This window comes from Pundamilia nyererei, unplaced genomic scaffold (assembly GCF_000239375.1).
Source record: "Pundamilia nyererei isolate P.nyererei 1_Seehausen unplaced genomic scaffold, PunNye1.0 scaffold00146, whole genome shotgun sequence".
NCBI lineage: Eukaryota > Metazoa > Chordata > Actinopteri > Cichliformes > Cichlidae > Pundamilia > Pundamilia nyererei.
In genome coordinates, this window is record NW_005187547.1 from 1,188,623 (window position 1) to 1,198,566 (window position 9,944).

Here is a 9,944-nt window from a genome sequence, read left to right on the forward strand (position 1 = left end):
GCAAATGTGATGTACGTACTGCGGCAGTCATACAGACAACTGGACGGTCCAAAAGTTGGCCTACCTATTACTGGCTGAGGTTTTAGAAGAGTTGTGGCTGAACTACATAAAAATATATCATTAATTTTAATCTCCCCAATCAATGATAATGTTATGTTGGAATGTTGTTAAAGAGGGTCAAAAATGTTTCAACCCAGTTTGTTTTGCAGATTCTGTATAGCAGCTTTAATACAGGGAGGACACAACTTCCAGATTGTATGAGTAAAATCAGGGTTTTTTTCTCTTTGTCAGTTTAACAGTTTGTTTTGCCTGTCACTGTTCCCTGTCTGTTTTCTTACCTGGTTCTTACTTTCTCCTCACATTCCCCTCTTTCCTCTCTCCCTCTTTGGACTGACAATCATACACAAATAGATTGTATACAATTAGATGAAAAATTACATTAATACGAAAAAAATACTATTAAGATCACTAATGAAAAAGTCCTCTCTCAGTGTACTTTCAACCAAAAGGCAAATAACCAAACCGCATGTATATCTAATGCAAGCACCCCCAAAAATGGGCTAAAATCGCCCCTGATCTATATCCATCTATTCATAGAAATAAAGATATATATAAAACAACAGAGCTAAGAGTTTACACCACAGTTAGTAAAAAATAGCCTGTGTCCCTATGAGATTTCCTGAAATCTCAAACACCAACACCAAAATACATCAGTTACCCTGAGGACATAGCATTAAGCTATAGTCTATATCTCCTGTTTTTGCCTGTTGGGAATTAAATACACTGATTTTGCCAATGCTCAGCCATAGCTTGAGGCCTTATTGCTACTACCTGTGCTGTACTGATTAAAAATACACAATTTTATTACAATCTGGCATTTGCATACACACCCACACCCAGTGAGAGAGCGAGAAAGACCGCTGAGGCTGTTATAGCCATATCAGAAAAACAAACATCACTTACACATGCTAAGTCACACACAAAACTGAAGCCCACATGGCCTAAAACAGCACATATTCAAGACGATGCACATACAGTATATCTCCCTACTTGCACAGAAAAACAAAAGCTAGAGGGGTGCTTAATTTGTTTATGCTGCAGTTCCTGGAAAAGACTCTGCTCAAGGCTGGCTTTACTTCTGCATCAGAAGAGATGACTCGAACAGGTCTGCCCTGCTTTTAATGTCTCATCCCCTTTTTTGTTTTTATTTGTCGCCATTCTCGGCATATGTGCTTTTAACAGGTCTGTGTCAACTACTGACTTTATCCTTGGTTTCTAGTTTGTATTTAATATATATTTGTGTGTGTGTGTGTGTTTCACCCTATATCATATTCCAAAGCAATTTTGGGGCTAAACCCATACAGGGATTGGGTCAAATGGTGTATATATGGTGAATACTATAGCACTGTAGCGTTTAGCTGTAGCTATTCCGTTCTTCTGTTTTATTATATTACTTTTTAAGTTAAATTCCTCATTTTGATTCCACCAGCAAAGCACAGTGAAGTTCCATTATGTGCTAAAGATTCAATCCATCACTTGAAAAGACTTCAAATACGAGTCTGTGTTTAATAACGGAAACAGGCACAGACACATATTCACAGGTGGCCATTAAGCATTTGATCTTCCCTGCTTTCTTTCAACAGAAGCTTCATGTCATCAAGTCGGCTGACAAGCCCTCAGGGTACTGCTCCTTCCTTTCAAATAAAAAAAAAAAAAGACTTATTTTAATGGTGTGACAGAAATCTGTCTGACTCAGAGATAAATGGTAGAGAAGGAGACCAAAATAAGAAAGAGACACAGCTTGAAACCTTAGTTCAAGCTGTTTCTTTTAGTGAAATATGTATAAAAGTTAAAACCATATCACAGATCCAAAAATTAAATCTATGCTAAATCACTAAAGATGTAAATTAAGTGCAGCTTATAGAATGAAAATGTCCCCTTTAGACATCAGATAATACTTCCAGTAACCATTATTAATAAATGTAAGTTGATCGTTAATTTAAATTTAGTTGATGATTTACTGTAATTTACCTCAAAATTCTTTTTGTTTTATGTAGTTCCTTCCTGTTAAGCAATGAATGATCATTAATGTTTAATAACTGGTTGCAAATTGGTTTATAGAGCATTTACATGGTTCTTCTAAAGCTGAATCTATTTGTTTATAAAAATCTGCAAATTAATGTGATGATATGTAGTTTGTCTATAGCATAAACATGTTAAAATGCCATATTTACAAGTTGTGTTCTAACTCTTGATTTAAAGAGGTTGGCATAAGCTAATTTTGGTTTACTTAATCTTTCATTTCACTTGCTGTTTCCTTATGTTTACTAGCTTTTTGTTTTCATTTTAGGGATCAAAACCCATATGTATAAATACCCAAACACAACAATGCTCGAGGGTTCCAGTGTGTTAAAGTGTGTCCCATGGGTCTATGTGAAGAGCACATAACACAAAGTGTCAGCCACATCATCAGACTGCAACTTATTGGCTATAATACAATATCTAAGTGAATATGTAATTCTTAAAATATTATTTTTATTACATGTGCTATGATGAATTTATTGAGAAACATTCATTTGATCAATTTTGTGAGTTTGGTATCAAAGTTAGCATGATCGCAGAGTGATAACAGAGTGATGCTAATGGAAAAGACATGGTATTGTGGTATTGTGACATTTCTAGACTGAAGTGTTTATATATTTCACCATTAATACTTACAAGGTTGACTAATACCCTACAAGTGATACAATGCCTCAAAGCCATATAATACATGTGTTGATAAAGCTCAACCCTGAACCACCACAGGTCAAGCCACTGTATGCTTTCTGAAACACCACTTCTTGCATCCTTTGGCTTTCTAAAGCGTCAATTAAAAGTAATCAGATCAGGACACAGGTCAGTTATTTACTTCATGAAAATCACAATAACCTCAGGTCTATTACTCGTGTCCCTGAAAGCCCACAACCCACCCCCCAAAAAAACCACAGACAAATAAAGTGCATTTGAACCTCACCTGCTCCCATTCAGCTTTCTATTTGCTTCTTCGCAGGCATGAAATAAAACCATGGGTGAAAATAAATAGCTGATGCAGTCGAGAGAAAGAGAAAATCCCTGATGCTTTTCTGCTCTTTAATGGGCTTAAAGTTCATTTTCTTGAACTGGCAGGACTTCAAACAACTATACCTCACTTCAACAAGCCTGGGCTCATCTATCAACATACACAAAAAGACAAGCAGCCGTCCAGGTCAAAGAACATAAGACCAGATCAGGAGCAGAATGAAGATGACAGAATGATGACTAAAGATGACAAAGGTGGGGTTTGCAATCAGTTTTCAGCCGAACTACAAACACACAGTATCCTTTGGCTTTTCAACACACTGTCATTGCAACACAGATACTACACGTCTTTAACAACATACATTAAATGTGTGATCCACCTTACACTTTTCACACACACTACAGCATGTAGCGCAATATATATTTAAGATTCACATGAAACTGTTAAGGCGTTGGGGTGACAATACCAGGTAATACTTCCGATTTATCGCTGTTAGTATCACAACAAATGTCTCACTGGTGACAGAGAAACCTACCTTCTTGGTTCCAAAGCCACTTCTGTCAATGCTCCTTTAATCTAAACGAGTGATACTTTCAGGTGAATTTCACCATACTGTAGTTCATTGTTCTCCTGCATCTGGTTGCCAAAGCTTTAACACCCCTGCCTCGCCCATGCCTGTTAATTACGGCTATTTATTAGCCCCAAACACCCAATTAACAGGCCTTCAGCACAACAAGCAAACACACTAATCTATGCGCAACACATTGAGAGACAACTCCACCAAATATTATGAAGAAAAATTAAACCGAGGGCCACCTCAAGAATAAGTGTCAAAGCTGTTGAACATTGTCTTTGTGTTTCTTTTCTTCCGTTCAGTCCCATAAATATTCAGCCCATTGTTCTTTCTGAGGTGTTTTTGTTCTTTTTGTCTCGTTTTCTCCTCTTCAATATGTGGAAGCTCCGGTTCTTTTCTCCGCTTTATCTTTAATTGATTCATTCCTTCATTGTCCCAAGCTGTCCAGCGTGTTTCAAAAGAGCCGAGACTAATGATGGCGGGTTGACCACATCGTTATGACCTATACGAAGAGTGTGTACTATAAACGCAATGATCAACAAAATATGGACAGAATTATGTGCTGCTATTGAAACATTCCAACCAAAATAAACAAAATTCTGCAATAATGAATCAACTTCAGTTGCAAGCTTTTGTAGTGGCAAAATGTCTCGAGCCTTAACATGAAATGAAAAATCAAGAAATTGATTACTATGTGGTTGGTATGCATATAACATTTATCATACCCCTTGTCTGTCATTAAATGAAAGGGATTTCTCACAGAGACATGGATCAGCTGCAGGGTATGTGACAACAGTTTTATATTTGGACCTACATGGTACAGTATACACATAAATCTGGATTATTAGCATTCGATCACTGAAATATTCTGAAGTGAGAGAGGAGAGGAAATACCTTAATTCTCTGTTGCTTATTGATTACATCCTTATAGCAAATGTTTCTGAATATGAAAGTCATTTGTTAATATGTAGTCAGGAAAAGAAACGGCAACAAGATTAGGGTGTAGAAGGAAGCATCTAGTTTTAAAAAACAAAAAAAAACAAAACATAAAACAGACTCCCACAGCATGATGACATGGGTTAACCACAAATGAGCTCTAATGAATGATCCCATCAAACATACAGGAAATTTCTGAAAACAACAATCTCACATGGTTATAATCTACTGACTGACTTTTACATGAAAAAATAAATATTTTATACGTCACACAAACATGTCAGATATGACAACTTGGGAATAATCCTTGCCACCCGAACCCGTACAAAGAACATAAGGCAGACTTGCATCACTATTTTTAACTGCCTTCATTTAAATTCTAAAAATCTGGCTTGCTTGCTTACACAGACACACACAGTCACACACCCACACAATGCCTGCAGACAGTTAATGTATCACTTATCCCCCCTACTGTGCCCCAGTTTCTGGAAGTCAGTTATGAGAATAAGGACTTTACAGCAGTGATCCTACATTTGGTGCTATACACACAGCTCATTTGCAGGCCCATGTGAGCAGCATGTCTATATTCCAACTGGAAAAACTGTTGTCTTGAGCGTAAAGTCACTATTCTTCAGGTACTCTAAGATATGTTGCTAACATCTCTCCCTATCAGTAAATTTACAAGAACATAGATTAAATAAATAGATAAAACAAAAACAATACGCAAACGACTTAATGACCAGGCAAATAAAGAGATTTGACACAAATTCAGGCATGTCTGTCAACAAACTGTTCAGAGTTCAGATGGTTCTGAATACAAATTATGTATTTGGTCAGTGGAGGCAGCATGCCCACTGAGGAGCTGCATAAAAGGCAATATGAGATAAACACAGATGGGGGTTTTTTTTCTCTTTACAGAGAGAACTTTATGCAGACCAAGAGTCTGTGTGTAAATATATAATCACATCTAATTGGAGTTATACTAAAAATGCTAATTTAGCGTTAACTGTAAACTTTTAATGAAATACCAGAGGAATTTTTAAAAGGCTGAAATAAAAGGTTAAAGATGTATCCTGACTAACAACAGGGATCTCTTGCAGATGAAATGGTGGGTGGTGCGCTCTCCCAGAACAAAGCCAAATAAAGCGATCCTAACTCAACTGAATAAAGATCATTTTAGTTTCAACAACATTGTCTTGGACAAAATGTGGTAACAAAACTGACTTTTTCCTTTTGTTCTGTAAAGACAGGCACGCTTTGAACATGTTGAAGCCACAGGAGGAAAACTCATTTTGCATACTGCTAATTCAAAACCTTTAAGATTTAAACATTTATGTCTGCACTGCTTATAGCGACTGCCGAAGTAAGTTATGTTGGACAAATAGATGCTCTGTAAACATACAGTGGACAAGATAAAAGCCAAGTAGAATCAATAAGCAAATGCAAGATTTCAAACTGTGTTAACATGCAATTTACAATGGAAGATAAGCTTTCCAAAGGCCTGTGAAACTAGAAGATAAAGTGGCTGACAAAAGCGCTTGTGCAGTATGCAATGTATACAGGCAAAGAGAATTAATTATAGAGAAGGGCCGAGTTTCTCCGATGTTCTGATGAAGTGTATCTGACTCTGACTGTGCAGTACTGTGATAAGCTGGGATTTAAGTGGGAGAAGTGCATTAAATAACCTTAAAACACACATAAAATTCGTACAGCATAAGATCCAGGTATCTTGGTCTCTGTGCTAACAATTATCCATCTTTGCTTTAGTTAGTGGCTTAGATGGAACATGACAGCATTTCAATGTGAGGTTTGGATTCATTGGATTCTTCCTGTGAGGAACAGAGTGTTGGCAACTTTGTACCTCAGCACTCAGCGACCCCGCTCTGTAACCTTTCATACTCTGCTACTTTTGATACAACTCCACTTTGCAATAATACAACTCAGTTGATTGTGAAATGTCTACCATGGAAGAAACTTCACAAACTGAGCTGTTGCAATGATGACATCCTATTACAGCACCATGCTCAAATTCAGTGAAAAAAAGAAAAAACAATTCTTTCACAATTGTTTTTAAAGCCACACTTCATGCAAAGTAGGTGATTTTATACACTTATAGCAAAGGGACTGAATTCAATGTCCCTGTAATGAAGATATTTATTCAGTATATATAATGGAGGCTGCAGGAAGTATTGGGAGCAAAATGTCAATTATCCAAAATAAAGCTAGATAAATATCAAGAAACAGGTGGGAAATTGTCATTTTGGTCAACTGAGGGAATTTTATTTTGAAAGGCCAAAACATTTACAGGTACCCTGTTTAAACAAGGGTAGTCAGAAACTGAGCCAGTGAGGCAGGATTACTGCCATTGCACAGCCAAACAAGCAAAAACTTCAAGATTGCTGATTTGATATTAAGCCATCTCCCCTCAGAGACTTTCATCACATCATACAGACCTAATATGTTATGTACCTTAGCCCAGCGGCCCCCAACCTTTTTTCCGGACCAGTTTATGTCCAACAATATTTTCACGGACCAGCCTTTAAGGTGCCGCGTTTAAGTACAACAAAATAAAACCAGTACCAAAAACAAGATTTATTCATAACACACGGGAAAAAACAGAGTTAACAATAAAAATGATTTTAAAAAATAACAATAAAAACCCTGAAAACCATACATTTCACACTCGAGTCTTAACTCTTGTGGCCCGGTACCAAACGACTCACGGACCGGGGGTTGGGGACCGCTGCCTTAGCCTACCTAAAGCCCCCTCAGGTTTGTCACAAAGATTTTATTTTTATGTTCAGTGGGTAACTGAGCATCCATTACATTACCCATATGGAAAAGATATATATAAATCTTATAAAGTTTGTATCTGTCTTGTGTGAAACTTGTATGAAAAGCATACAAGAGTGAAAACAGATATAAGATCCCTTGAAAAACTATATAAATGAAACATGTATATTTTGGATACTTACTAAAACAATATATGAAAGTAATGAGAAAGTGTCCACTTTCATGAGTAAATCATATAAGTTTTTACTATTTCTTTTCCATATGGGTAATTACTACAGAAAAGCATCAAGAAGTGTAACAAAGTTGCACAGTTAGTCTGATCCACTGCCCAAAAGAACAATCTACAACATGCAACAGTAAAACTTTGCATTGAAAGTGTGAGCCCTGATGTGCAACCCAGTGAGTAAGTATGCTCCAGGCCACACTCATGATGTGATGTGACAGCTTCAGGCTTGGACACTGCAAGCCATGCCAATGGAAATGAATAATTATCATCATAAATAGTAAATCGGTTGGAAAAGAGTTTAATTTATCAACATAAAACTAGATGAAACAGAATCAACTGCTTTTGTATGCTAGTAACAAAAAAGTCTAAGTACTTAAAAAAAAAAAAAGCCGCACAGAGCAAAACGGGTCTTTCACAGAAAAGCAAAAACCGATGGATGAATAGACAAGTTAAGCAAACATGGCAAGAAAATAAATTACCATAACCAGTACTAGTGTCTCATTTCTCCACTTCCTCCTTGTCTTGTCCTGAATAGTCAGTTAATTAACAGCAAAAGAAAAAAAACGGAAGCACGGCAAGCCAAAGTCAAGTTTAACAAAGATAGAGGTTAACATTTCACAACAATGCAAAACAACAGCAGCTTAAAAACTCATTTTAAAGAAAATAACAGCAATTAAAAATGGCAAAAGGGGAAAAAAAGAAAATGCTAATTGTTTGGTTTAGTAACAGGCAGGAAAAAAAGAACAGTTTTGTAGAGAGCTGCTAGACTAATTAGAATTTTTCCTTTTATTTCCCAATGATAGATAACTCTGTAAACTCCTAAACAAAGCAGTAGTTCAGAATATCCAAAGGGGGAGTTTATTAATGTGTAATTAAGTGTTTTATTTTCTACACATGCCTTTATTCCCTGTTTGGGCCTTCATTATGAGCCTATTATTCAGCCGTGTCTAACTCCCTTTTTATTACTGTATTCCCTATTTCTGTTTCGCTCCCTTTGTGTGTGTTTCTTATGAGGCTGGGCAGGTGCACCGGACCATATTGACAGCTTGTCCCTCCTCTCTTGCCGCGGGGAAAACTGTCACCCCTGTCATTCAGGCCTATGAACACAGCATGGAGAGTGTATGTGTGTCTGTCTGTGTGTGTTCTCAGGAGACTGTGACAGTGCGTGGGGGAGAAGAGAGAGGTGCTTTGTTAACTCGAGTCAGCTGAATGTGTGGACGCACACATTGCTGACAATGACCTAATCATGATGGGGACTCCACAACCTCAACCTGGAAGGGCAAATCCTTCAGGGAGCAAAACTTTGCAAGTGATGACACGGTGATGCAGCAAAGTCTGAATGAGAAAAGTGCAATTACACACTTTAACTACACATTTATACAGAGAAATATAACTTGGTGGTTCTTGGCAAACAATAGCAAGGATGCTAGTATTACTGTGCATCACCACTGACTATGCGATACGCATAAGAAAAACTCCAAGTATCTTAATAACTTGAGCTATGAACAGGTTGTTTTAATTGTTTTCACTGTAAAAGATACTTATTGGTTAATAGTGGAGGTCATATTGGTGTTTGTTCCTCAGACAATTACACAAAGAGATATGTTATTAATTTTCTTTTTAATGTCTGTCTATAATTAGTCTGTCATTTCTCTGTATCATCCTCTCATTTCATTCACAGGATTCTCTGTATGTCACCACAGAATGACAATTTTAATATGAGTGCAACGTCCAATCAGAATGTCAACATCCACAAAGAATTTCAAATATCAACCACCAGACCAAAGCACAGTTTTCATTTTCACCTTGGTGTCACCATTCACAGAATATCTTCCTGTCCTTACTTTTGAAAAGCTCAGCATTTATATCTTTTAGCAAAAATTCTCTGCATTCGAAAACCCTACAGTAGTATACTGCCCCTCTACTGCATGCTAGAGAAAAGAAGTTTGGCATTGATATAAAAAACAGAAACAAGCCTCCACCCTAGAAGTTTGTTTGTTTTGATTTTTTTTTAAGTTAAGTTGAAGGCAGTAAAAAAAAAACAACAAAAAACAAAAACAAACAAGAACCTGCAATCCTGCAAAAAAAGAAGAAAAAAGCCCCAAAACAATAACACAAGGATCCAACACGGCTTAATAGGTTACACTGTCAAAGCCTAAGAGAGTCTGTATGTGAGTGTGTCCGATGGGGGCACTGGCCCCAGACAAAGTGCTCTGCCAGCTTTCTGCCCACTGCTCTTTTCATTGCTGATGGATGGGCCTTGTTCAGCACCATCTGGCTAAGGGATACCTCACATTAATCATTGTAAACACACACACACACACACACACACACACACACACACACACACACACACA

At 37.2% G+C, this 9,944-nt stretch overlaps 1 protein-coding gene across 1 annotated transcript in view; it reads right to left on the bottom strand.

Annotated features, from left to right (window-relative positions):
* The window catches only part of cdkal1 (CDK5 regulatory subunit associated protein 1-like 1), a 246,637-nt gene that overhangs the window by 42,776 nt on the left and 193,917 nt on the right, over nucleotides 1-9,944 (bottom strand). The window lies entirely within an intron of this gene.